This window comes from Serinus canaria, chromosome Z, assembly GCF_022539315.1.
Source record: "Serinus canaria isolate serCan28SL12 chromosome Z, serCan2020, whole genome shotgun sequence".
Classification (NCBI taxonomy): Eukaryota; Metazoa; Chordata; class Aves; order Passeriformes; family Fringillidae; genus Serinus; species Serinus canaria.
This window is the reverse complement of record NC_066343.1, coordinates 17,647,625-17,673,562: the sequence shown is the minus strand read 5'-3', so window position 1 is coordinate 17,673,562 and position 25,938 is coordinate 17,647,625.

Genomic DNA, 25,938 nt, shown 5'->3' with positions numbered 1-25,938 from the left:
GGAGGAAATTGCAGATGGTGATGAGGTCTCCCCTCAGTCTCCTCCAGGCTGAACAGAACAAGTGACCTCAGACACTCCTTGTTTGGCTTCCTCTTAAACTCCTTTGCCATCCTTATGGCCCTCATTTGGACACTCTCCAATAGCTTAATATTTTTTTATTTTGTGATGCCCAAAGCTGTCCCAGGATTTGAGGCGAGGCCACACCGGTGGAGAGCAGAGCAGGACAATAATCTCCTCTGACAGGAGCTGCAGTCCTAGAGGACATTGAAAGAGCATGCAGATTGCAGGCAAAATGTAGTTTGAATAATTTGTTTCAGATTCACTGACCTTTTCTTTTTATAGAATATATATATATTTCTTGAATTTTAAGCCAGTCTTAGAAATTATAATAGCAAAAACTCTTCCTCATGCTTTTGGCTGCATGCCCTGCTTGTAGTCAGTACTTGCCATATTTTAGAGGTTTTTAAACAGCCACTTCTCTTATTGAAAGTGAGTGAATTTGAATGAAGTACAAAATGATCCTCAGATTTTCGAAGCAATAGACAAGCAAAGAAGTTACTATTTTTAAGTGAATAATTTGAACCCTGTAACCACAGCTGTGATATCTTCTGCATGGGCCAGAATTAAGTCTCCTGAGAGATACTTTACCCACTGAAACTCTGGCAGCAGCAAAAAAAGAGAAAAGTACTAACAATTTTCACAGGCTACTGAAAATTGATTCTAACTGGTTTAAAAGAAATTAAAAATCTATTGGAAATGTGGCATTTGGAATCTTACAGTAAGAAATTAATTAGAACCATAGCAATCTTAGGTATGCAGAATCTAAGAAAAAATTACAAATAAGGTCGTAAAAAATTACAAATAAGGTCGTAAAAATTACAAATAAAGTTGTTTCTCTTCTATTTCCCTTCAGAGCTGCATTACTCTAAAACCTGAGTAAGAGCGTAAAGGAAATGCAAAGATAAGAATATTCAAACAATCATGTCTCACTTGACATAAGCTAAATACTATTAAAATGATCACTACAAATCAAGAATTTTCTTACCACTCACTTTATTTTGTCAGTGAAACAGATAATGAAACTTTAATACGGAAACTTGTAGGAACTTGCTGTAAAACCTCTGCATTAAGTCCACTCTGTGTGTTTGATCCCGCAATGGTCAGGCAGTGTCTCCAGCACAGCAGAAGCTCAAAGAGCCACTTTTTCAAATATGCATGTTCTCTGTTGAATTTATTTAAATTGGTAATTAATTAAAAGGTGAAACCCATACTTGCAAGCCAGGTCGAAACAGCAGTGTCTGCTAAATTATATATGCACTTGGTAATGGAATATGCTAGTATAAAGCATCAACACTACTTTGGGATGTCACATAGCTCATTTCTTTCTTTCCACGGTATGCGACAATGCATCTCTTGATTTGAGCTTCTCATTGCCCTCCATTTCATCTCTTCATATTCTTCATTGTCTAGGAGTCTAAGGAGAAATATTAATAAAAAATTACAGTATTTGAGACTAGCATTTTTCTTTGTTATTGTTAAGTATTAAATTTACTCAGGAAAACTATGTTAGTTTAAGAGAGATTTCTTAAAAATAATTTTAGGGTAACATATTTTGTTTCCACCTTAATATCAAGTGTTGCTTTTATGTCTAATCAATAGTACAATATACCCATGTTAGGAGATATGAGAAAGTTAAATGTCCTATTGTTTTCCCTTCTGATTTTAAATTACCTAAAAATAAGCCCTCTGTACTGCAACCTCACTTAGAAGAGAATCTTCCAAAATTAGAGGTGAAACAAAAATTACTTTCTGGCAAGGATGGCAGTTAATTTCCAGACTGATTCATGAAAATATACATAACCTTACTCTTCCTGTTAGCACTAGGCTGCAAGTAAAATATTGGTCTGTTCTATTGTAATTTAGAAGTCCATATTTGTGAGAGAAAAGGAAATAATTCTTTCTATATTTGGGACAAAAGAAATATTTACTTTCTTGCTTTATTCATCATATTAGAGTGATAATGCCCACTGGGGTGGAGAATTTAAATCACAACTCCCACAGAATTAGTTCTATTTATCACATCTCTGTTTGTCACCACTGTGTAGATGAGATGTATGTATACATGAATAATGTATACCAAATTACAAACACTGTGTATTGGAGAGAAATGAAAGAAAAAATGGTCCCCTAAGGAAAATCTTTGTATAAATTATGTTGATTGTTTCAGAAACACAAAGGCAAACTATTTATAAGAAACAATATTTCTATTTTTTTCTCTTGGTAAACTTTCCCTGGACTGATTTGTAATAATGAATTCAATATGAACTCTATATGGATATATTTGAAACAATTAAACTGTGCTGCTTTAGTAATTTTCTGCATGATTTGATAATAAGAGATTGATTACCTAAATCACATAGAATTACCCCAATTTAGTCAATGAAGTTATTATCTTGAGTTGTTACATGTCTCATGTCCCCCTCAAGAGTCCCCCTCAAGATGCAGTCATGTTGCCACTATGTTGCATACAGTGGAGGGTTTTCTCTTTAGTGAAGGCTAGAAGATACATTTTCCTCAGAGATTCTCCTGTTAAAGCCTCAGAAAATCCCATGCAAAACAACCCAAGCAGCGAGATGCAATTCTTTTCACTACGTATATAGCATATGTGATGGATTGGTCGTCATGTCAAAGGAATCCAGAAACTTTTGTTTGCGGAGTAGACATGGCAAAAAGTATAAAATTATCTCAGATTTCCTCACATTTAAATCGTTATCAAAATTAGCATAATAACAAATTGCTATGTGTTTATGTACTAAACAAAAACCAGACAACACATCCAAAGATTTTGCAGGAGTCAGCAAATTGATAAAAAAGGAAAGTATTCTAACAATTCATTTATGTTAGCATTAAATGACAGACACAAGATTCCTCTTCCTCCACAAAATTTTGTAAGCAATCCTATTGAAACAATTTTAAGCTCCAGTTTCTAGTTCTCACTAAAGACTTTATTGTATGACACCAAATTTAAGTACAGAGCTAACTCTGGGGCTCATTCAAATTTAAACCTTTCTTCTGCTCCACATATGTTAACATTTCTTCATCAGTTTCTTGTGAAGTCAAGGTAGAAAGAACTTACAATTTCCTCTCCAAACAGCAAGTCATCAGTGGTCTTCATCTGCCACAAGGATCAGTTACTTACTATCTTTATGCTTCCCTAGTCTTTAACAAGTGCTTAACCCCTCATGAGGCATGATCCCTTTTCTCTTCATTAATCCAGAAAACAAATATAATTGCTATGAAGTGCATTTAAAAATTCCTTATCAGGAAGGGCAGATTGCAATAATGAAATCATGGTACATTTTGACTCCTAATTTTGTCAAAATTTAGACCTGGCATAACCACTTTCACTTTGTTTCCCACTTGTAGTTACAAGAATGTCTTAATGATCTTTGCTTCTTTTTTGATCGTCATAATTCAATATTGGCTATTATCATGCAATCTTCCAAATTCAAAATAACAGTTATATTCATTCCAGTGGTGCATGGAGATGAATCTGAGCTAAATTTCATCTCATTGATGTGCTGATTTCAAAAGCTCTATAAAAATGCCTTAATAGCAAGTCAAGACCAAGCATGGAGTATGGTTCATTGTGACTTGCTTTTAAAAGAGAATATGCTAAGAAACATTACCCAGTTATGCTAGTCTTGCTAGTATGTTCAGATTGACCTCCTTTAGCCAAACTCTTCACAGAACACTCAAGAACACAACTAGTTATTCAATTTGCCATATGTTTCACCCAGTTTGCAAGATATTAAATGAAATTTCTAGTACAATACTGATCAAAACTGACAACTTTCAGTGGAAAAATATTGAATAAGAATAAATAAAAAATATGCCTTCCCAAAAAAGACTTAATTGTAGTTAAGCAAGTGAAAGATTTCAGAATTGTGATCATGTAATCAATTTCAAGAGGCCAGTCAAGTCACTTATAAACTGTAAATTCTGTGGCCTCAAGAAATAAGTTGGATGATCTTGTCAATGTTATTCAAGAAAATACTCACGAATCAAATTTTTTGCATTATTTGACCCCATAGCTGAGGATGCCATACATAAAAGAGCATCACAGCATTTGTGTTTTTAAAAGTAGAACTCTCTTTGTGTTGCACCTCACTAAATCTTAAGTAAAACAAATAATTAAAAATTTCTTATTTCCATTTTGTTTTAGATCTTATCATTAATGAAGCAGCTGAGAGCTTTTATTTAAAATCTATAATAAGGTCGTAATTTTTAGGTTGCTGCAAATGTCAGAAGGAGGAGTTAACATAAGAGCTAACCTGGGATTAATAATAATAAATGTGCTCATTGCATTCAAAAATCCTTGCAATGAAAAGTCACTGTTAGCTTTAAGTTCCAAAAATAGAACTGTCTTTTAAAGACTATCAAAACCAATATTAAAAAATCAGAAAAGCATTTGAGAATCTTACCTGTGTGACTTTTGCACTAAAGCAGGATGGATAAATGTAAAAACTGTAATATGGAATAATGACTTTTGCTTTGTAACAGACAAAGATGCCTATAGATAAAAGGATCACTTTCCTGATCAATATTTTTAATTGAAGGATAAATCTGCTGCATAAATTCTACCAAGAAACCCTTTCATTCCTCTTCCCACTCCTAGACATCTGCTAAGCAAAGACGTATACAGTTCTTGTCATCTACATTTCCTTGGCTGGTAAAAAGTCTTTAACCACGTACATAACACATTTAGAGGAAGAAAAATTTAATTAGATCATACAGTAATGTGAAACATTAAGACAGCAGACACACTTGTTTTTTACAAAAGCTGGTCAAATTCTATTTGAATTCTATTCTATTCTATCTAATACAACTGAAAATGTTGTATTACAGTCTTTTTGTAGCACTGTTAATAAGCATACTGTTAATGGTGATGATAATCTATCTATAATCTTTTGCTTTACATCAACTATCTCATGTCCATTTTCTCATAAGTGGTAATTAGTGGCCACTTAGTGTCTCTGCTACATCATAAGTATTTAGTGAAAGACTTAAATTTATAACTTATGCTATTTATGACATGTTTCAGGGAACAGTGTGGGTTTGGGCTCCATTCAAACAATATGACATCAAAAATAAAATTACAAGAAAGAAGAGAATTTTGTCCCATTTTGATTCTAAATGCCATAAATGAAAGTCAGGTCCAAGAGAAGACATCTCACTATATCAAACCCAGCCAAGATAAATAAAAAAAAAAAAACCAAACCAAATAAAACAAAGAAGTAAATAAACCCAACCTCAAAACAAATAACTAAACTGAAGACAAATGTGGGATCTTGTCCTGCTGAGATTTTTTGCTCAGATGCTTTTACAGAGGGTTTTGACCTCAGACCATGGAGGACAGTATACTGAGGGGGAACACCTAGTCAGGTCACAGTGGGAGCCCTGGGTTCTTGGGAGCCAGTATGCTAATAGGACTATCCTATATTTGGTCAAGTTTTCAGTTCTTCTTCTCCATTGGTTCAGGACTTTTTTCTTATAAGGTCATGTTCTGAGTACACATTCGTGACTGGACCTTTGCCCTCAGATACCCCTAAACCTGTCTGTGTTTGCCTCGCCCAGAGGTCTTTGAAATCTCGTACCCGTAACCTGTGGTTTCCAAGTTGGTTATTTTCGTTATTAAAGCTTTTTTTTTCCGGGCTTGTCCATTGCTCCCATTCCTCATTTTTCAGCCAGCTTCTCCCAATCAAGCCAAGCAAGGAGATCATGCTGATCATCTAAGCTCCATAGAAAAAAGTCCCACATTTCCACATTTCAGTTAGTGACAAGGAACTAGGGAACAGAATGATTTTGCTTCAAGGGATGGAGTAGTTATCACTGGAAAGTGAAGTAGAAAATGTACTGATCTGAGAAAGTCCTGAGAAAGTTTGCCTGACCAAATTTCTTGGTAAGGGGTGAGTTGGTTGAGTTATAGTCTCCAAGACATTAGTAGAGTGTAATGAAAAAATTTGAAAATGATTGAAACCCCAGACACTAGCTGGTATAAAGATTGTCCTAATTAAAAAGACCTTATTATTTTTAAAATACTATTAGTGGTTGTGTTGGCTTTGTATGGCCTGAATTTGGTAGTGGGGAGCCACAGAGGTGGCTTCTGCGAGAAGTTTCTGGAAGCTTCCACCATGTCTGGCAGAGCCAATCCCTGATGGCTCTGAAGATGGACATACTGCTGGCCAAAGCCGGGCCAATGAGAGAGGTTGGTAACACCTCTGTGATGAGATATTTAAGAAGAAAATCAAAACAAAGTGGGCACAGTTTTTTCTTCTCGTCAGGGAGGAGGAGGAGGTGAGAACATGGAGAAAACAACATGGAAACACCAAGGTCAGTGGAGAAGGAGGGGGAGGAAGTGCTCCAGGCACCAGAGCTGAGATTCCTCTGCCGGCTGTGGTGAAGACCATGGTGAAGCAGCTGTGTCCCTGCAGCCCATGGGTGCACAGGGAATGCAGAGATCCACCTGCAGCCCCTGGGGGAGGTGCCCATGCTGGAGTGGGCGGATGCCTGGAGGAGTCTGTGATCCAGTGGGAGAGCCAGTGGAGAGAAAGGGCCCAGCTTCCAGGCTGGAGCAGCCTGTCCTTGGAGGAATGCACTCCATGGAAAGAGTGACCCATGCCACAGCAGTTTTGGGAGGAGTGTTACTTGTGATATTGGAGCCACACTGGAAAGGAAAGGTACCCTTCAGCCTCAGAGGAAAAGGACTCCTCTCCCTGAGCAGCAGAAGGACCCCTGTGGTGACAAACTGACTAAACTTCCCATGCCTAGTCTCCTGTGCTGTTGGTGGGAAGGAGGGAGCGGGATGAAAATTGTGTTTTGAGGGCTTACTTCTCATTATCCTCCTCCGATTTTTTAGCAATGAATTCACTTTGTACTTCTAAGCTGAGCTTGCTTTGCCCTTGGAGGGCTTTCTCCTGGTCCTTATCTCATCTCATTAATTCTTCATTAAATTTTTCTTTCCTCTGCCCAACTGTGACAGGGAAGGGTGACTAAGTGACTTTTGTGGGTGCCAGGTAGTCAGCCAGTCTCAAACCATGACAGTGGTGGAACATATGTTTATTACTCAATTTAACTACCAAGAAATATTTAATTGATCTCTTTTTTTGATTCTGCAAATAAATAATAATTTTGACATACTTGTCTTCATCTTACTAAAAAGTAATCTAATGGATTTAGGTGCCTACTGTGATTTAAGCAGCCTTAGAATATCCTATCTGACAGTGTTGCTTCCCAGGAGGAGGAGAAAAATGATGAGGAGGAGAAGGAAAGGAGAGAAGGAAAAGAACGTGAAGAGAAAGGAGAAGAATAAGAAGAAGAAAGAGAAGGAAGAGAAGGAAGAGGAGAAGAAAAATAGTAAGCAAGATATGTTTTCTTATCTCTTCCTTTCTCCTCTTAGCATAGTCCACTTTTCTTGTCATCATGATGGTTTCTCCTCAAAAAAACCTCCCTTTCATCACGGATTATCATGTAGATAATTACCTGAAAGATGTGGAATCTCTTTCATAGCAGGTTCCCCTTAACTCCTGAAAGACACAGAATGAACACCTCCATTAAATTTTACCCACCTTACCATCTGAACAGATCGCTGCAGAACAATCTAGGAATGAGAAACAGCAGTTAAAATGTAGAGGCTTGTTGATGACAGAGGGTCAAATAAGAGGCAAAATATAATGTATATATAATCCCCATCTATCATGGGGATTCAGGTTATGCGTATGATTTCATTCTAGATCACTAGAATGAAGATTTATTAATTAGGTCACTGAACTTCTGGGTTTTTGGTAAACATTTAATCTCCACTTAGTTTCTGAAATATAACTTTTTTTAAGAAAGACTGTGAAACAATACAAAACATCACTGAACGTATCTTTAACAACAGTTCAGCATTACACTGTTCTCTGAAGTTAAAAAAACACCATAGTAAAATGTCAAATGATTTGGGAAAAAACCCAAGAACAGAAGAGAGGAAAAGAAGTTGTTTTACTGTAAACCGCATGGGTTGAGGTAGACAGTTTAATAGGTTAAGCAAATGCTGAGCACTCAAGCAAATCTATTCAACCCTTCCCATGCAGAAGCAGCTGTTCAGCCATTCCCAGGAAAGCATAACTCCATCAAGCATAGCAATGACTTGGGTCACCAAAACACCATCCCTCCAACTGTCCCATCTCTTCCTTCTTCTGTCTTCAGCTTTATATACAAAGCATGATGCCATAAGGTATTGAATCCCTGTTGTCAGTTGAGGTCAGCTATTAGCTGTCTCCTTCCCACTCCTTGTTCACTGCCAGCCTTCTTACTTCTGGGGTGAGAAGATGAAAATCGTTGATGCTGTGCAAGCCCTGCTCAGCAGTAACAAAAACATCCCTGTGTTATCAATGTTGTTTTCAGCACAAAACCAAGCACAGCCACAGCCAGCATGCTGTTACACACAGCATCCTTGTCTCTAAATTGGAGAGATAAGGATTTGATGAGTAGAGCTATCAGTGAATAAGGAATTACCTGCATGGTCACAGTTAAAGAGCTGCTGTCAGCTTCACATCCAACTGGAGATCAGTATCAGGTGGCATTTATCAATGGTCGGTACTGAGACTAGATTTTTTTTAACATCCTTATGAAGAACATGAACAGGGGACAGAGTGCAGCAAATTTGCTAAGAGGGACCTTGACAAACTGGCGGGATGGATCAGTGCAAACATCATGAAGTTTAACACGGAGAAATACATTTTGCAGCTGTCTCAGGGAAATCCCCAACATGGATATAGTCAGGGTGATGGGCACATTGAGAGCAGACCTGTGGAGAAGGTCTTTGAGGTATTGGTGGATACTAAACCACCAATATGAGCTGGCAGTGTGAACTCACAGCACAGAAGATGAACAGTATCCTTTAGGACTGCACCAAAAGCAGTGTGGCAAGAGGTTGAGGGAGGCATTTACCCTTCTACTCTGCACTGGTGAGGCCCTATCTGGAGCATTATACAAAGCTCTGGAATATAAGAAAAAGGTGTACTTGCTAGAACTAGTCCAAGGAGGCTCAAGAAGTTGATCTAGAGGGTCTGAATCACCCACCTCTCATACATGGAGAGACTGAGAGAGTTGGGATGTTCAGCCTGGAAAAGTGAAGGCTCTAAGAAAGCTTACAGCAGCCTTCCAGAAGCTGAAGGTGGTCTACAAGAGAGCTGGAGAGGGACTTTTCACAATGGCATAGGGTAATAGAGTGAGGGATAATTACTTCAAACTGAAAAAGAGTAGGTTTGGATTAGATAGTGGAAAGTTCTTTTCTGAAAGGTGGCACTGGAACAGGTAACCCAGAGATGATGTGGATGCCCTCTCCCAGTGAGAATACATAACAGTTTTGTGTAAGACATCTGATCACTCTTCAAATGGCATGAAGCATGTTTTTGCAACCAGAAATACACCAGTTTCATATGCCTGTCATACACAGTCATGAACAGCTGAAAAAGCAACATCTTAGACATCCAGACAGTATAAAGAACTCTACCCAACATACACAGACTTGGAGGATATCTTTGCAGTATCAAGGGTCTTGGCCAGTTTTCATTACAAGTTCAGACCCTTAGTAGTTAGCTGTTTTCAGTGGGAAATTTAGTTAAAGTTGTTACTTGAACCTCAAATATCTTTGTTGAACTAGTAAAATATAACTATGGACTTCTAAAAGTGTAACTGTACAGATTTAATACATTTTACCAGTGCCTCAGTAGGTATTAAATAATCACACCTACCGCAATTTCTATTAGACTTTGTTCTTTGTGACATTTTAAAGTAATCTCAAGATATTCAGAAAATATTTAACCTTATGATTTTTTCCAGTGCAATAATAAGGTTTTTTAAATGAGTGGTATGCTTAAATTTGGCCACATCTTTGTGTACTTAAAAACCTCTTAGGAAGATTTACATATGCTTTATGTACTGTGATTTGATTCCTTGTTTTACCTAAATGAAAATGGAATTGATTTCATAGTGAGACAGGTCTTCCTCTAAATGTAATTACAAGGTATTAGGGATAATAGATTTACTTACTAACCAGTGTTTAAATTCTCCAAGATTTACAGTTCTCTTGAATTGTTTTTTATTTAAAATCTCTCAGAATTTTAAAAAGGATTTTACTTTTGTTTAATGTTCAAGTATATGGTATTGTATTTTGATTACATATTTTCAGAACAACTTAATATTTGATTTTTTAAGTGAATATATTATAAAATGTATAGCTCTTTCTTAGGAAAGATACTGGCAGCCACCACCCAAGAAGCTCTCTCCCTGTCTTGTTTAAACCCAGACTGTGGACTTTTCCCAAAATCATGAAGCTCTGCAATTCCTTTTTTCCTATTGCAACAGAATTTAATACTTATTTATCATTTCATTAACCAGACTGGTCGACTTATTGATTGGAGTGGAACCTGTAACAGAAGCTGTTTAAGCAGACCTCACAACCTTGCCTGCTTTCTGGACCATTCTCACTTCCATTATTCTCAGCATTGATGTATTTACAATACTATAATCATGACCATTTTAGTTACTGTTTTCAATTTTTCCTAATGATTTTGCATTCCAGAAAGAAATACTGTTTTATACTCTGAGTACATTCAACAGAAAATGTCATTTTCCAGAAAGAGAAATGTAATATTCAACAGCAGCCTTTGGAGCACAGACTGGAACAGGAATCAGATCATCTCTTTCACTTTGGCAGGTAGTAAACTATGCATCCCTGAAACAGGGAGGGATGAGAGGGAAATGAAAATGATACATGACAAAAATGGCTGAATTTGAGGCCTGAGCTATGAGAACAGCTAGTGTTGAAGCACAGTAGTATAGCTGCTTTTCCTGAATAAAGTTAAACTCATGCTTCATGCACTGTACATTTGAGATGGATGTTCTCAATAGCAACAGTAAAAGCTAAATACATCAGATTTTCTGCAACTGAACAAAACCATATTGAGTTGGACTGATTATGGGTCATAATTAGCAACTCAGTTCTCTCCTATGCCGTATTTCATGCTCAGAAGTATCTGCTCTTCATGATCCTGTTAACATCTAACAGTTAGAGTTCTAAATAGAAGAAAGCCCCTTGAGAGAGTAAAGACTGGAAAGATTTTGTCCTTTTTTTTAATTTTTTTTTTTTTACTTGCTAATAGTTTCAGTAAACACTGAGTGTGCACATAGATCAGACAAAACTCAAGTTCTCTTTCCTTGGCTGGTGACACAAGGAAGACCACCTTTATTCTGTAATGAGTACGACAAAAATAATGCAGGACACTGAGTGATCATAAACTCAAAATAATTGCATACTGCCTTTTAATTGAAATGTGCCTCATTAAGAGCACAGGATTGACAGGCACCAGGGAAGGAATTATTTTCTCTACCAAATAAGATTTTTCCAATTAAAAAGAATAGCTACCAGTTGTGTCCTTCTGAAACCCAGTTCTGAAATACATGGGACTTTATTTTGAAAACTCATTTAGAGTTACTAGCTCAATTAATTTTGGAAACTTTAGTTAGTAACACTGGAGTTACTAACTACAGTGAATTTTCAGTAAAAAGTCCAGATAGTATCAGTGTTTCATGTTGTCTCACAACCATAACTCAAGAGTTAGAAGTCTTTGTGATTTAGAATACTTGTTTGCAAAAGGACTAATTTGTCCTTTTTGTCATGTAAACAAAAATTTAGATCTGTGATAGTTGCCTGAACTATACAATTCATGAGGAGAAATGTAGCTTTGCCAGTTCTCAAGTAAGTGCAACTGTCCTACTGGACAGGTATAATACACATCTGTAAAGCAAGGCCAATGCTTATACAAGACACTGATATCAGGTCACGTTTCAAAGTGAGCAGCTATGAAATTTGTATTAACACCTATTCAATTGCTCTTAGTGTTAGGTACTAGAATTGTGTTCTAATAAATATGCCTTAAGTATGATTATAACTTACTTGCATCTCAGAGGAGGTAGGAAAGGGCTAATGTCACTGAAGTATTCAAATGTTTTGATGATAAATAAAACAGAATCACCTGCAAAGAAATTAAAAGTAATTATTTATATTCCATAATACCTGATAGAGCTTTTCTTATGTGAGATTATGTGAGACAAAAAAAGGTGGGGCGAGGAAAACAAAGACATGCAAAATAATATATTTTAGATTACAGGAAGTAAAATTCTGCAGTTAAGCATGTGTTACAACATCTAATACAAACTTAAGTGAGTACAATTTCTTTTTCTGATTATTAACAGAAAACACATGTTCCTTAATATATTTTAAGGAACAGAAAAGAATACCAGCAAATCAGGTGATTCCTGTGTTGAATATGAAAAACACATATATGAGATGATTCCATTAAGATTAAAATGAATGGTTCAGACATTTCAAAATACTTAGGAAGTTCTTTCAACAGGTACAAAGAAGCAAAGGAAGTGCCCCAAATCTGGGAGCATTTGCTGCATAAGTTATAGTTTACCTAGCATAATACCATTGCATTTTCTTAGACCTTTCATCCACATATACATAAAAATGTGGTAGGATTCTATCCTGTGTAAAATCACAGTTAAAACTGTAGGTTTTTTAGGTTTTGGTTTCTGGCTTGTTGCTTTTTTTTTTTTTTTTTAATGTTATCTTACAAATCAAGACCCTATGGAAGACATGAAAACATTTAATTTGAAAAAAAAACCCTTGCATGGAGTTTTTACACTTCCATTTCTGCAGGTGGCAGAAGAAATGTTCTTGTGTCAGAAGGGATAATTTGAATTAGATGTAAGCAGAAACATGAATAACAGAATATAAATAAATGGTGCAAAGATGTACCAATTTGTTTTTTCAGAAGTGAGAGCATTCTGCTGTATATTATAAAGTTAAAGTAAGCAATAATACCCTAAGTACTACCGATTTTGATGGATTGATATCATCCCACAAACTCCAGGGAGGGGATGAGGCTAACGTCTGCTATGAATATCCAGCTAACTTGTAACAAAATTGACATTTAAGGTTTTTTAAGGAACCCTTTATACCATATTTAAGAGATAAGAAGTACTTATAACCCACTACTCTCTTTAACACTGTGATCCACAAAAAATTTGGTGAGATTTTTAAAAATTATTATAGCTTCCTGCTTCACTACCTTTAAAATAATTTTCCGTTCAATTAGCTCACAACTCCTTGTCTGGGAGACCAATCAAAACCCTTGAGTGAGTGTCTTCTGATCTGAAAACCTGTTAATATTTATTGTTTCTCATTTTAACATGTTACTTTTCATATATATTGTTTAAAAATTATTTCAAGGATTAACACTTGGTTTAGCTCAACATGTATGTTGTTAATGCATTATGTTCTTAGGTGGTGAAAGAATAGACTTATCTCTATGAACCTTTTTACTTATTAATTTACCACTTTCTTTGAAGGAGAAGTATATACCATCTCTTTAGAACTGAATACATTTCTGCACCATTTAGAATATCTGCAATCTTTCCTGCAATAATATCTTGCAAGATCAGAGTCTCATAGATTTATCTACTTTCTTTCAAAGAAAACAATAAAATCCAAATAAACTGAAAGCAAGGAAAAGGAATATAAGACACCAATATGAATACATCCTATCAAAGATCCTTCTAAGTCATCCATTGAATCCCCTTTCCCAAGGGTTATCAGGTAGGAAATACTTTCAACTTAGGGTGAATTCTTTTCTCACAGACCTGACTAAAAACTGGATATCCAAAGATGTGTCACAGACAGATACAGTCAGAAAATCATCTTTGAGAACACCTTCTTCTGACCTGCTCCTGTCTCCCTGTGTTTCTATATGTATCATTGTATTCCTAAAGGAAATTTCAAAGAAACATGGGAATTTCCTATTCAATTCAAAGAGAATAATTCCATTTATCAGTTTCTTCCAGTTGCTCAAGTAGCCTCAGTTCTGCTTTCATAAATTGAGGGTACATTGACCAAAAAGTTCACTGATCTGTCAGGTCAGTATCGGACTGTGCCCTCCATAAGGAGATCACATGGCACCTTTCTTTATCCCAATCTATAGCCATGCTGGCACCTGAATTCACAGTTTTTCTAAGCATCCTTAAATTTCACTTTTAAAAATCTCTAAGGCCAAATTGGCATCTGGAAAAAAGCAGTGGCAGAGGATTGCTATGGTTGCTAGAAATGCACTCTCAAACATGTTCAATCAGTATAAAAATTCCTTGCAAGTTTTGGTATTTTCCAGGGAACTGTAAAGCCATTATTTGTGAATGGCTGGGCGCCATTCCCAGCAGGCAGTTAGTGTGCGGCTACCCTTTCTGGAGGGTAAAGAAATGTAGTGGCAGAGGTGTGTGTTTCTGTGCCCATCAGCCATGCCAGCTGACCAATGAATGCTCCCAGAATAATTAAATTATTTATGTGTCCAGTCAGTAACACCAATAGTAATTTTGAATTTTATAATTGTCACTTTGAAGAAATAGCAAAAATATTTTTTGATCCTTGATTATGATGGGAACCATGGCCAAGTCAGCATTTGGAATGATTGATTTTTTTTTTTCCTTTTTATAGCTGGCTTTCTGGTTCCTAGACTGAGTTATAGTTTATTTTGGATTGATAAAATGTCACACATCTTTTTAATAATTTCTAAAATTTAGTTTCTAAATGTGTTTATGTTTATTTGCAGTTTAAAAAAACACACTATCATCTTTGAATCAGCATGGTTCTCAACTAATAATTTAAGGGGGAAATGATGCACCTTTTCAAGAAAGTAAATATGCTGAAAAATAATTTCTTGAGCATGTGTCGCAGTAATATCATCAATATTATTGTCATTGTCCATCAGCTGACTGTAAATTACACATTCCGTAAAGTTGAGTGTGATATGAAGTGCAGGAAACCTAGATTAGGGCACTCTTCTGAAACGATGGAAGGTTTTGTATCTAAGGTGCTGGAGCACCTCCAAGGAGATGAAGAAGTTCATGTTTCAGAAGCAGTGATTTGTTTGCAGCTCTTTTTTCAGGAAAAGTCAGCATACACAGAAATATCTCTGGGACTGCATGTTTCAAATTGTAGGGTATCATTTTCATGGAGAGAGTTTGGGAGGAAAGACAAAATTCTTGATCTGTTCTTCTGTGGCAGCTGTAGCAACAAGAATAACAAGAAGGGCAGATCTGTCCACTGATAACCACTAGAAGTGGTTTGATTATTGTTTCTAATACTCCCGTTACTTATGCCCACTGGCATAAAACATGTTCAAAAAAACTGCGGGCCCTGAGAGGAAATCTTTCCCCAGTCCCATCATCTTCATCTCCCACCCCACTCCACATCCCAACCACTAACCAGCCTTAAATTTGAAAGAGATCAAGTTGTTAAAGGGAAATTAAAGTACTTTCATATCATGACATTATGCTGTTAGGCTATAATCTATACATAGAGCAATACTTTACTGAAATTCTGAATATTCTGAAATCTTGAAAATTACTGAAAAGTTTTGTGAACTAATTATTACAAAAATTTGTTTCTGTGAGAAGAACTTTCATGATCCAGATTGTTTTCTTCCTACATGACTTCTGCTGATATTGATGTGTCACACAATGGTTTCCTGAGTAGAAACAGACAGATTAATCACAGTGAGTCTGAGTCAGTTTATTCTTCTTGGGTTAAAGAATTCCAAACACTGACTAACCTTGGGGGGAAATGAATATATTAATATTTTAACTGAAGTTCTCACTTTGCACCTTATCAGCATGATGATTGTTTCCCTGTTGTGGCTGCTTTAATTAAAAGTTAAACAAACTCTACTTCTGTCTTAAGTTTATCAGTGATACCTTAAAAACACCTGAGTATGTTACCCAGACAGATTACAGAGAGATTTTCACCACAGGTGCATTTAAAAGTTGATACAACTTTCTTTGTTCTTTGTATATTCTATTGCAACATTTAAAAGGCTTTTTCAAGAAACAGAAGCATGAGCATTTAACTGAAAAAGCAGATGACAAACATAAGCTATTTTGTGTTGTCTGTAGTTTTTGCAAAGAAGACTCTTTTAAGCTAAACTGCATTTTGAAGAAGGAGCCAGCAAATAATTTAACACCACCTTTTATCCAGATTCATAGGAAAAAAAAATTCTGTACATGGAATTGATAGGAAATGACAGGAGGCTGGTTTATTAAATTTGAGTATATTTAAAAATGAAACAAGACACTTTCTCCTCAACATAGCAGCCTTTTCCATTCTTTATTAGCTCACAGTGGAAGCAAAAATCTTTCTCTGTCAGCTCTATGACAGTATTCATACAATTTAACAAGTAGTATTATAAGAGTCTTTGCCTTGTTATTAAATGAAACATTATTATAGACAATCTTTATTTAGAGGTATCAAAAATGCCCCACATCCCCAAATAAGTTATCACATTGATTGGTTGTTCCTATAGTTAAAAATTAATGTTTCTTTTCTAGTTGAACCTCTTCTTTTGTTAAATAGGATGCTTTTGTTTGCTGAATTAAAGACAGCAAATAAAATTAAAGTACATACAGATCTCTCTTTCTAAGCAGATACACAATGGTAAGTCACCTCTTCATCCTCAAGGAGCCAACAGCTGTTGCTAGAGCTGGAATATTACTTCTTGAAATCGGATCAGATTAATCTCAAAAAGGTTACTAAGTAGGTACTCCAAAGTGTAAAAAATGTCCACCTAGACATATTTATTACATGTCATACTCAATAGAGTGAAAAGGCCTGAAAGCATAAGCCTGGGCATTTTTCATACACACTTGTTAACAAATATTTTGAAATATTTGACTTGCCACCTGTAAATTCACTGACAACATACACTGTTGAATGACATTGTCAGGTTTCTGTTGACTTCTGTATCCCTTTTTCACAACCCTGTGTCCAGAAAATCAACTGAGTCAACATAAAATGAGGCACTTAAACACTTCATAATGCAAGTCAAAGAGAGAGGGAGTGTTTAAGAAATTTTTAATAATAAAAATAAAATAAAAAATAAATTAAAAAATAATAATAAAATAAATAATATAAATAAATAAAAATAAAATAAAAAATAAAAAATTCACTGTGTTCTCTGTGGGGCTGAAATCATGAAAAATTAACTGATTTTTTGTGATCCACATTTCTTTCATTTATATTTCCTTGATATATGAAATTTTTTATTTTTTCTTCATGAAATGAAAATAGAGATATATTGCCTAATAAATATACTTTAAGTTACACAAGAATACCCAAACTCCAACTATGTTGCATCACAAAATGTTTTGTAGAAGCTCAGGAAAGATTTCATTCCAGTGGCACAAGCAGTACAGGGACCTCTGTGGTAAGTATCTGCTAGTTTAGGCTCTTCTGTTTTGCAGGCGGATTGCTTAAACTGTGTCACAACATCCTCTTCTCCCTTTAGGCCCTGAATACTGTTGGTGGAACCAAGGATTAATCAGAATTGTTATCTCCTTGTCTATGGTTTCTTTTTCTAGAAAGAATACTTTTTATGTTCTGCCAATTTTATAACAAAATTTTATAGCAGGATGCAAAGAATAACATAAAGGTTGGTATCAAGCCTCAGAATAAAGATCAGGGATGATAATCAAAGGACAACACAAATAACAGGGATCAATGCCAATTCAAGGCCTGCTGCTTTGCTGAAATATTTATGGGTAGTTCTTTTTGAGAATGGCAAACCAGATAAAATTTATCAAAGAACTGGCTTGTGCAGAAATCTTTGGAAGGACCTGTGATTGAAATAGAAAAAACCCAAGATACATAGCTAATGAAGGCCAAGTCATGCTGTTCTTCTAGGTAGGAAACTGAAGTGTTAACCCTGTGTCAGAGCCCAGTAATAAATACCATTTAATGGGATTTGCTCTGCCTACAATTTACAGAGTTAGAGTGAATGTCTGATACAAGATCCAATATTTAGAAAAGGTACTATTTATCAAGAAATTAAGTAGTTGGAAAAATCAGTATTCTGATACTTTAAAAGGAGGAAAGTATAATGAAGCTTATTTTTAACCTGCAGCTAACATAACCTTACTTGATAGAATAGCCTATTAGCTCTCTGTGGCAGAAGAAAGTGTGCCATAATTTGACAGACTATTTAACACATCAAGGAATTTTCAGATTGTTATAAGACCAACTGGAACAAGAAATAGTATTAAATCCTTTTCTTATTTTCATCACATATAGAATAGATTTTTCAAGTCCTATAATCTGCAAGATATCCCTCTAGATACAGAAATAAATTTCAGAAATTCACATTATTTGACCGATTTTTTATGTTATTAAAATTAAATTTTAAACCTGGTAGTATTGAAAATAATTTTCTGGTGCTTAATATATATATTAATTTCTATCTTGTGGACTAATATTCATGGAATAGAATGGTATAAATAATTACGTTACTCTAAATTTTAGGGAAGACGCATATGCTTTCTCACAGAAAACATGTTTGTTCTATAACAAATTTATTAATTTCCAGGGGGAAAAAATCATTCCTTGTAGGAAACATTTCTTTTGTTTTCCTGTGTTTTCTTTCCAGTTATTCTCCTTGGATTTTGTTTGTTTTTTTATTTACTTTGGGGGTTGTTGTTTTGGTTTGTTTTGTTGTTTGTTTGGGTTTGGGTTTTAGGGGGTGGGGGGTGTATTTTCTTTGGGTATTGTTTCAGGTTTGTTGGTTTGTCAGTATTCTACTCATTTAGGATATGAAATGTACATTGAAAAATAAGAGGTGATTTTTTTGTGTTTTGATTGTTGATGTTCCTGCTTTGAAAGTATTTAAAAGACATTTATTGATTATTTAAAACTATAAAAAATATTTTCAAATTGGAAATGTATTGATTATTTTGTAATATGGGAAAAAAAGTACTTTTATTTTTTAATCAGCTCTCATGAAATATATTTTTAATCATATTTTGCAATATTTTTTTCATCTGAAAATGATCATCTGTCAGTCAAATAAAATCCAGCAAATCCCAGCATTTTTTAAAAAAGCTCGACATCCCATAAAGGTCAATGGAATTAAGGTTATGGGCTATCATTAAGAAAAATGGCAACTTGAGAAAGTAATATTTTTTTCACTCTGCTCATTTGGACTGAGGTCTACAGCTGCTTCTCTCTGTGTGTTCTCTGCTTCCTGACAAAATAAGGCACCAACATTTTTCTTTGAGTGCAGATTCACTTCATTGTCATTGTGACATTTGAAAGGCAATAACCATTTTTAAAATGGCATTTTAACAAATGGCAAATCTGACCTCATGTTGAGAACAATTGATAACAAAAGAGCCTCTATTAGAGAAAATTTGAAGCAACAATCTCTACCAATGAACCAAAAAATAAAATAATGCATAAAAGAGTAATTTGTAGTGAAAATTTTATTATTTAAATTTATTTGTTGTCTAGAAGAAAAAGAAAAGAAAATATAGTGTACTTGTATGAGTTGGAATGAATGTAGAAATTAGGGAGACACACAGTATATTTCTTCAAGGATTCACACAATTAAATTTGGTAGAAGATCAGGGGAATAAAATTCAGCAGTAACACTGAAAAAAGAAAATTGAAAGAACGCAGAAGAGCTGCACTGTAATCAAACCTGGGCCACACTTAGTGATGTGTGTTTACTAAATAGTGCAGCTACACAAAAAACCTGAGTGCTTACTTGACTTCACTCATATTCCATACTTTATTACCAATGGCTTCATCTGAATACTGTAAAAATGTTGTCTTCTTTCAATGAGAATTTTTGTCCTTCATGGTTTGTTTCTATGCTAACTGATTCACAGCACTCCTATAAATGAAACCTATCCTAAATTATCCTTCATATTTACTTTTTTCCTCTACTTTAGAGCCCAGTAGATCCAAATGCACTTTTTGATATGAAAAGTTTTGTAAGTAAAGATACTTTGAAATATTTCCAAATTCTTGTCCTCATTTTTAGGTTTTTAATTAATTTTATAATTAATCAAATTATAAGCTAAATAATTTTTTTCTTAATTATTTTATTTTATTAAAGGCACAAGAAAAACAGGTAGTAAAATTAGAAAGCATGGATGTGGGTGGATTTATTTAAGATAGCATTTGTAGAAAAAGACAAACTAGACCCTAATACAGGAAGACAATTCATTTTACAAACAAGGGAAAATATCAGAGCATAGCAGGAAGTCCCACTTGAAGGAACATAGTTTCTTTTTTGCCGATTTTTTTGCCTAATGGTGCTGCCTCTTTAAACATCAACACTGAATTAATTACAGGAAAGAGTACAGGTTGCAGATCAAGTCTGTGGGTTCCTCTCTGGTGACTCCACATTAAAGATGTCCCTCTTATCCAAGCAATTCACGGGTGAAAAATATTACAGATGTTGAATTATGTGAATGCTTGCTCCCTGTTTATTAACGCATCAATCTTGTGAGAAATAAAAGTACCAAACAGGCAAGTGTGCTTTTCTTATCCTGGCGGCTCAACAGACTCTAAAAGTAATCAATATCTATAATTACTAAATCCTTCCAGGATATTTTAACCCTTCTTTAGTAGTCTACTTCCACATCTTACTGGTTGATCAAATCCAATGCTAATTAGAAAGAATGAAGTTTTAATTACTGCACTGACAGCTTTCATATATTTCTCAGTCTTATTATAATTGGTTCTGTCATAATGGCAGACTAAGTGGTTTTTTTTGTTTTTTAATTTGATTAATTACTAGAGCTTGCACAGTAAAAAAAGCATGAGTGAAGCAGATAAGCATAAAATATGCAGAGATTCCCTGAGAGTGAACAGATCTTTTTTTGACACACAAGGGTTATTTTCAAGTTTGATTTTGATTTACATACATTTATCTCTGTGTGTGTTTGTGTTCACACCATTCTAAGAAAAATCAGAAATGTTTATGAGCAACAAAGATTTTTAAAGTTTCAGGTCTTCTCTTCAAAATTTCCATTTTGAATATTCTGAGAATATTCAAAATGGAAAAGAAAATTTTTATTTTATCCCCATTTTGCTAATTTTCTAAAAATTAATTGCTGGTTTTAAGAAGCATCCCTGAAAAAAAAGATCTTTTTTTTCTGTTCACTCACATTATCTGATTAAACTAGTCTTGTTTTTCATCTCTATATTGTGGGAAAGGAGAATCCAGATTCCTTTTGAAGATCACTCTTGAAAATATTATACATCATTTCAATAAATTTAATATTGGATTTTCGTCTGAATAATTATCACCGAAAAGTATATTTAAATAAATTATTGCAGATACTATATTAGGTAGAGTCATAATTTAGTCCCTTCAAATTAAAAATACAAATGCTGTGAGTGGCTTACCACAGACATATGCAAAGTTTAAGTGTGGTACCTGACCTCTGGATCAAAAAAAAATTGTTGTTTTCCAAAGAAAATGACTTATTTCATGCCATTCTCATTTTTTGGGGTGATTTAGGCTCATTAGGTTTTGAGTAAAAATTTTTTTCAGCATGGATATTTTATATTAGGAGTTAATACTAAAGTGGGGTTTGAGTCATAACTTTTTATAAGAATTTTATTTGTCTGATTAATACAGCTATTTCTGTATACAAAATAACAAACTTGATAAAGGATATTAAAAAATTGTATTAGCATGTTTTACAATTTTTTTAAGAAACTTTAAAGTACAATAGGCACACTTTATAACTTGAAGTCAGAGGAAGGCAAATCAATGAACTGGGAAACTTCTGACTTTTTCACAAAGAGCATGATTTTTTTCATTCACAACACAATCAACCTATTATTCAGTGTAGAAATTATGAAAATAGTATTTTTATGTATATTATGGAAAACCAGAAAGAATAACTACTGGCTAAAAAGCTACTGCAAAAGCAAATATTTTAGGTTGCTGTTAGAAAGACTAGAAATGTATTCAAATTCTAAGATCATGGCTTGGTACCAAAATGTCGCTCCTACCAGCTACTCACCAAAACCTATATATATTGAAGATGTCAAACTGACCCACTGAGATGGAAGATTTGTTGGAGTTTTATGTAGAGCCCTGCTGTGAGTAGAATTACTTTTTTATATTGAATTATATTTTCAATGGCAATCTTAAGTATGGTTGAAGGCTTATATTAAGGTTGTTGTTTTTCTATCTCTGCATATAATCTTTAAGCTCATAAGAATGGAAAAACAATTCTTTTTTATGCCTTTCTCTAATCTTCCCATATTTGACAAATGTTCCTCTATTTATCTCCAATTTCAAACACTTTATGTTTCCAGCAGATTCTATATTAATAACATTGTAAATTTTTTTAGGTAGTACATGTAAGATTTCTTGTTTTTAAATTTAAGTTTAAAAATTAGTCAGTTATTGCGATATGGTGTCCAGTGGTCCATACAGAGCTTCATTCCCCTTTATATTATGGCGGCTTTATGTTTCTTTCATATGCAAAATATTTAACACATAAAAATATTTATCAAATTGTATGTTTCTTTCTGGTCCAAAATACTTTTCATTATGGAATTTGGTAACCTAGTGTAGAAGCCAATTAAAAATAAATATACTGAAGGTTGAAGAACAATTTATTTAAAGCTGACCCAAGCTATTTTTGTAAGTTTTTAATTTTTGGAAATCTTTATTGCAAAACCTAGGACAGTTGTCTTGATTTCACAGACAGAACAATTTTTCTTATTTTTTGTATAATATGTACATATAGGAAGATAGCAAGTATGTTGGATAAGTGAGATGAGACTGTGGAAGTTTTCATCACACATATACCAATTTCAAAAATACAAGACTCTTTGTCTGTCTTTTGACTTAAAGTTACTTTATGAGCCACACACATATCCATGAGGACAAAATATTAAAACAGTGGAAAGAAGTTGCATGCACTGCTCCGACAAGGGTCCCACTTTAGGTCAGAAGGAAAAAACACTCCTTGAAAGCACTAAAAAGGCAAGGAGGTGGGTACATACCAAATGGCTAGAGCTTGCTTTAGGGGACTTTTATAGGACTAGATATGACAGAGTCAATGGGAGACAAGCACATCTGATGATGATCAATAAGTCTCGGTTTATTGATTTTACATGCATGCTCTTATAACAATGATAATAAGGCTCATACATATTGCAAAAATAAAGCTCATTATTGGTTTGCTATAAAAGGTCAGCTCCGCCTTTGTTGCCACATACTCAGGATGCCTGTGGTTTCTCCACCTGCATCCTGTTATCATTTAACTTCTTGCTCAAGGATACTGTGGCCTTGCCCGAGGCCTCTTGCTCAAGGCCTATTGCTTTACCAGCTGTATTTTATCATGTCCCCTCTCTTGAAGCCATGTCTCCACAAAACTCTCCACATAGATAGAAACTCGTAGCCTTCCTGGGTTCAGAGTTCTTGACAGGCTTAATTTACTGGTTCCTGAAAAAACATATATAACATAATCAATACAGACTGAAAAACTGTTCCAAAAATAGCATGAAATCAGATTCTTCCATGATTGCTTAATGAAGTTTCTTCCACTGGCCATAAATGTGACATTCTTCTATGTGTATATACACACATTCACGCATGCACGCACGCATATACAGATCTATATATCTATGTGAATGTGTATACAGAATTATTTCGTTCTAATAATTTTAGTCCCAGCCACTACTAAATGAGACCAACAAAAATTCTGATCTTTTTTCATTCCTTAAGTGAAATATTAAGGGTTGAAATCAATTTCCGAATGATCTTTAAATGAAGGATTCTATCTGGCTTTGTTTCAGGTGCATACAAGCTCTATAACCAAAAAAACTGTGTTGGGCTAGAACAAATGAGATTATTTTATTTTTAGTAAAATTAACAAACTGAAAAAGAAAAAAAAGATCATCCACTGTTATATTAGCAGCTGCCAGTTTGGAGGATTTCTACTAATGCCAGTTTATGCATATAAGTCATTTCTCATGGTGATAGCAATGTCTCTGAAGACAGACCAGCTTAAAGGTGTGCATGAGGGCTTAAAAATACATGGAGTGAAACTAACTTAAGCTCAGTCTCACAAACCTGAAGTCACCGTTTCCGTACAAGGGAAATTTCAGGCAGAAAACAGCCTACATGTGTGTGTTTCCATACATACATATGCATGTTGGGTTTCAGAGTTTATCCTGAGAGTCAAGGTTTAAAGTCAGGATAGAAAATCAGGGACTTTTAGGTTATTTATTTAGAACTTATCTGCAGTAAATAGGAAGAAGTTTAAAGCCAAAGGGAAATCAAGACAGAGTTCTGTGTGTATCTGAAATAACCTTTCTGGTTTTGACTAATCTCAGAAGATAGTAATCAGTGTAGAGTCCATTAGGAAGCTCAGAATTAAAGTTTGTAGCTGGAGTTTCAGCACATTAAATACAAGGATTCAGAGACGGGTTTAGAAGCAAACCCAAAACATTTAAATAGTTTCCTGTTAATGTTTCCACTACTCTCTTTAAAAGTCCTTTCATTTCTTTGTTTCACATTAAAGCTTATTTGATTACTTCTCAGGATCCAGTTCAGACTCAGTCCCTTACACATCACAATACATTTATGCCTTGTAAAATACTAATTAAAATAAAAGTATGATTTGTCATCAATGTTACCTTCATGCTTTTTTTGCTTCAAGTTAATATCAAAATAACAGAAATATCATAAATACCTGGCAGGTTTTTTTTTCTAGGTTTTGTTCTTGCATTGTTTTTTCAGCTTAAGAGATTTTATAATAAGAACAAAATCAAACCACTTCAAAGAAAACACCTTACTGCATAATTACCTACATGGCAGAAGCAGCTGCTTTTAACTGCTCCTTACCACACTCAGAATTGTCCTAAAATTTTACTTTACTTATTTTTTTAGGCAGTAATAAGTCCAGAACCTATACATGTGAATGATGTAGATCTTGATACTATAAGTGAAAAAGTAAGGAAATAAGAAAAAATGATCTGGCTATAAAAAGCTTAAAGAAGTCTTCTAGTACCAAAAGTGGCCTGCAAGAAATCTGTGGAGGGACATTTTGCAAGAGTACGTAGTGACAGGACAAGGGGAAATGGCTTTAAACTGAAATAAGGTAGATTAGGCTATTAGGAATTTGTTCTTTAATCAGAGGCAGGTGAGGTACTGAACAGGCTGAGCAGAGAAACCATGGGTGCCCCATCCCTGGATGTGTTCAAGGCCAGGCTGGATGGGGTTTTGAAACCCCTGGTCAAGTGAAGATGCCCTCTCTTGGCAGAGGGGTTGGAATGAGATGATCTTTAAAGTCCCTTCCAACCAAAATCATTCTATCAGGCTACAATTCTATAAAGATTACAGAATTTTTCAGTGCAGTTTATGAGGTGTATGTACTCATGCATACATGTACACATATATATGCTACCTCAATACAGTTATATTAATCAACCAGACTGTGATGGCAGAATAGTTTCTTTCTATTGCTCTTGGCTGGACGAGCTGGGGACTGCTCAAGAAACAATCCTTTTTATCTAACAAACTGTGTGCACTTAGGTTTAAGCATAAAATAGTCATCTTCAAGTACTTATGTTTCTTGTTGAATAAGGATAAAGCAGAAGCATTATCCTCTTGTTAGATGATGCTAAACACAATTCTATGAGGGTATATAAAATCTTTAAGATGCCTTCTAAACCAAAGCATGCTATGATTGTATAAATCTTTTGTTTGAACTCAATCCTTTGAGTTTTCTAAAAGGAATCAGTCTGAAAATTGTGCTGACAGAAATCTCAACAGAGTATAGAGCTGTATTTTGAAACTAATATAATTTCAGTCTCCCTGACAGTTCCTTCAGAATTCTTTGACCACCAACATTATTATTGTGTTGGCTACCTGACCAGTCATGGATTAAAAATACTGACTCTCCAAAGCTGCAAAAGAAAAATTGATAAAACACATCAATCAGACCATCAGCTCAGGCCGTTACCTTTAT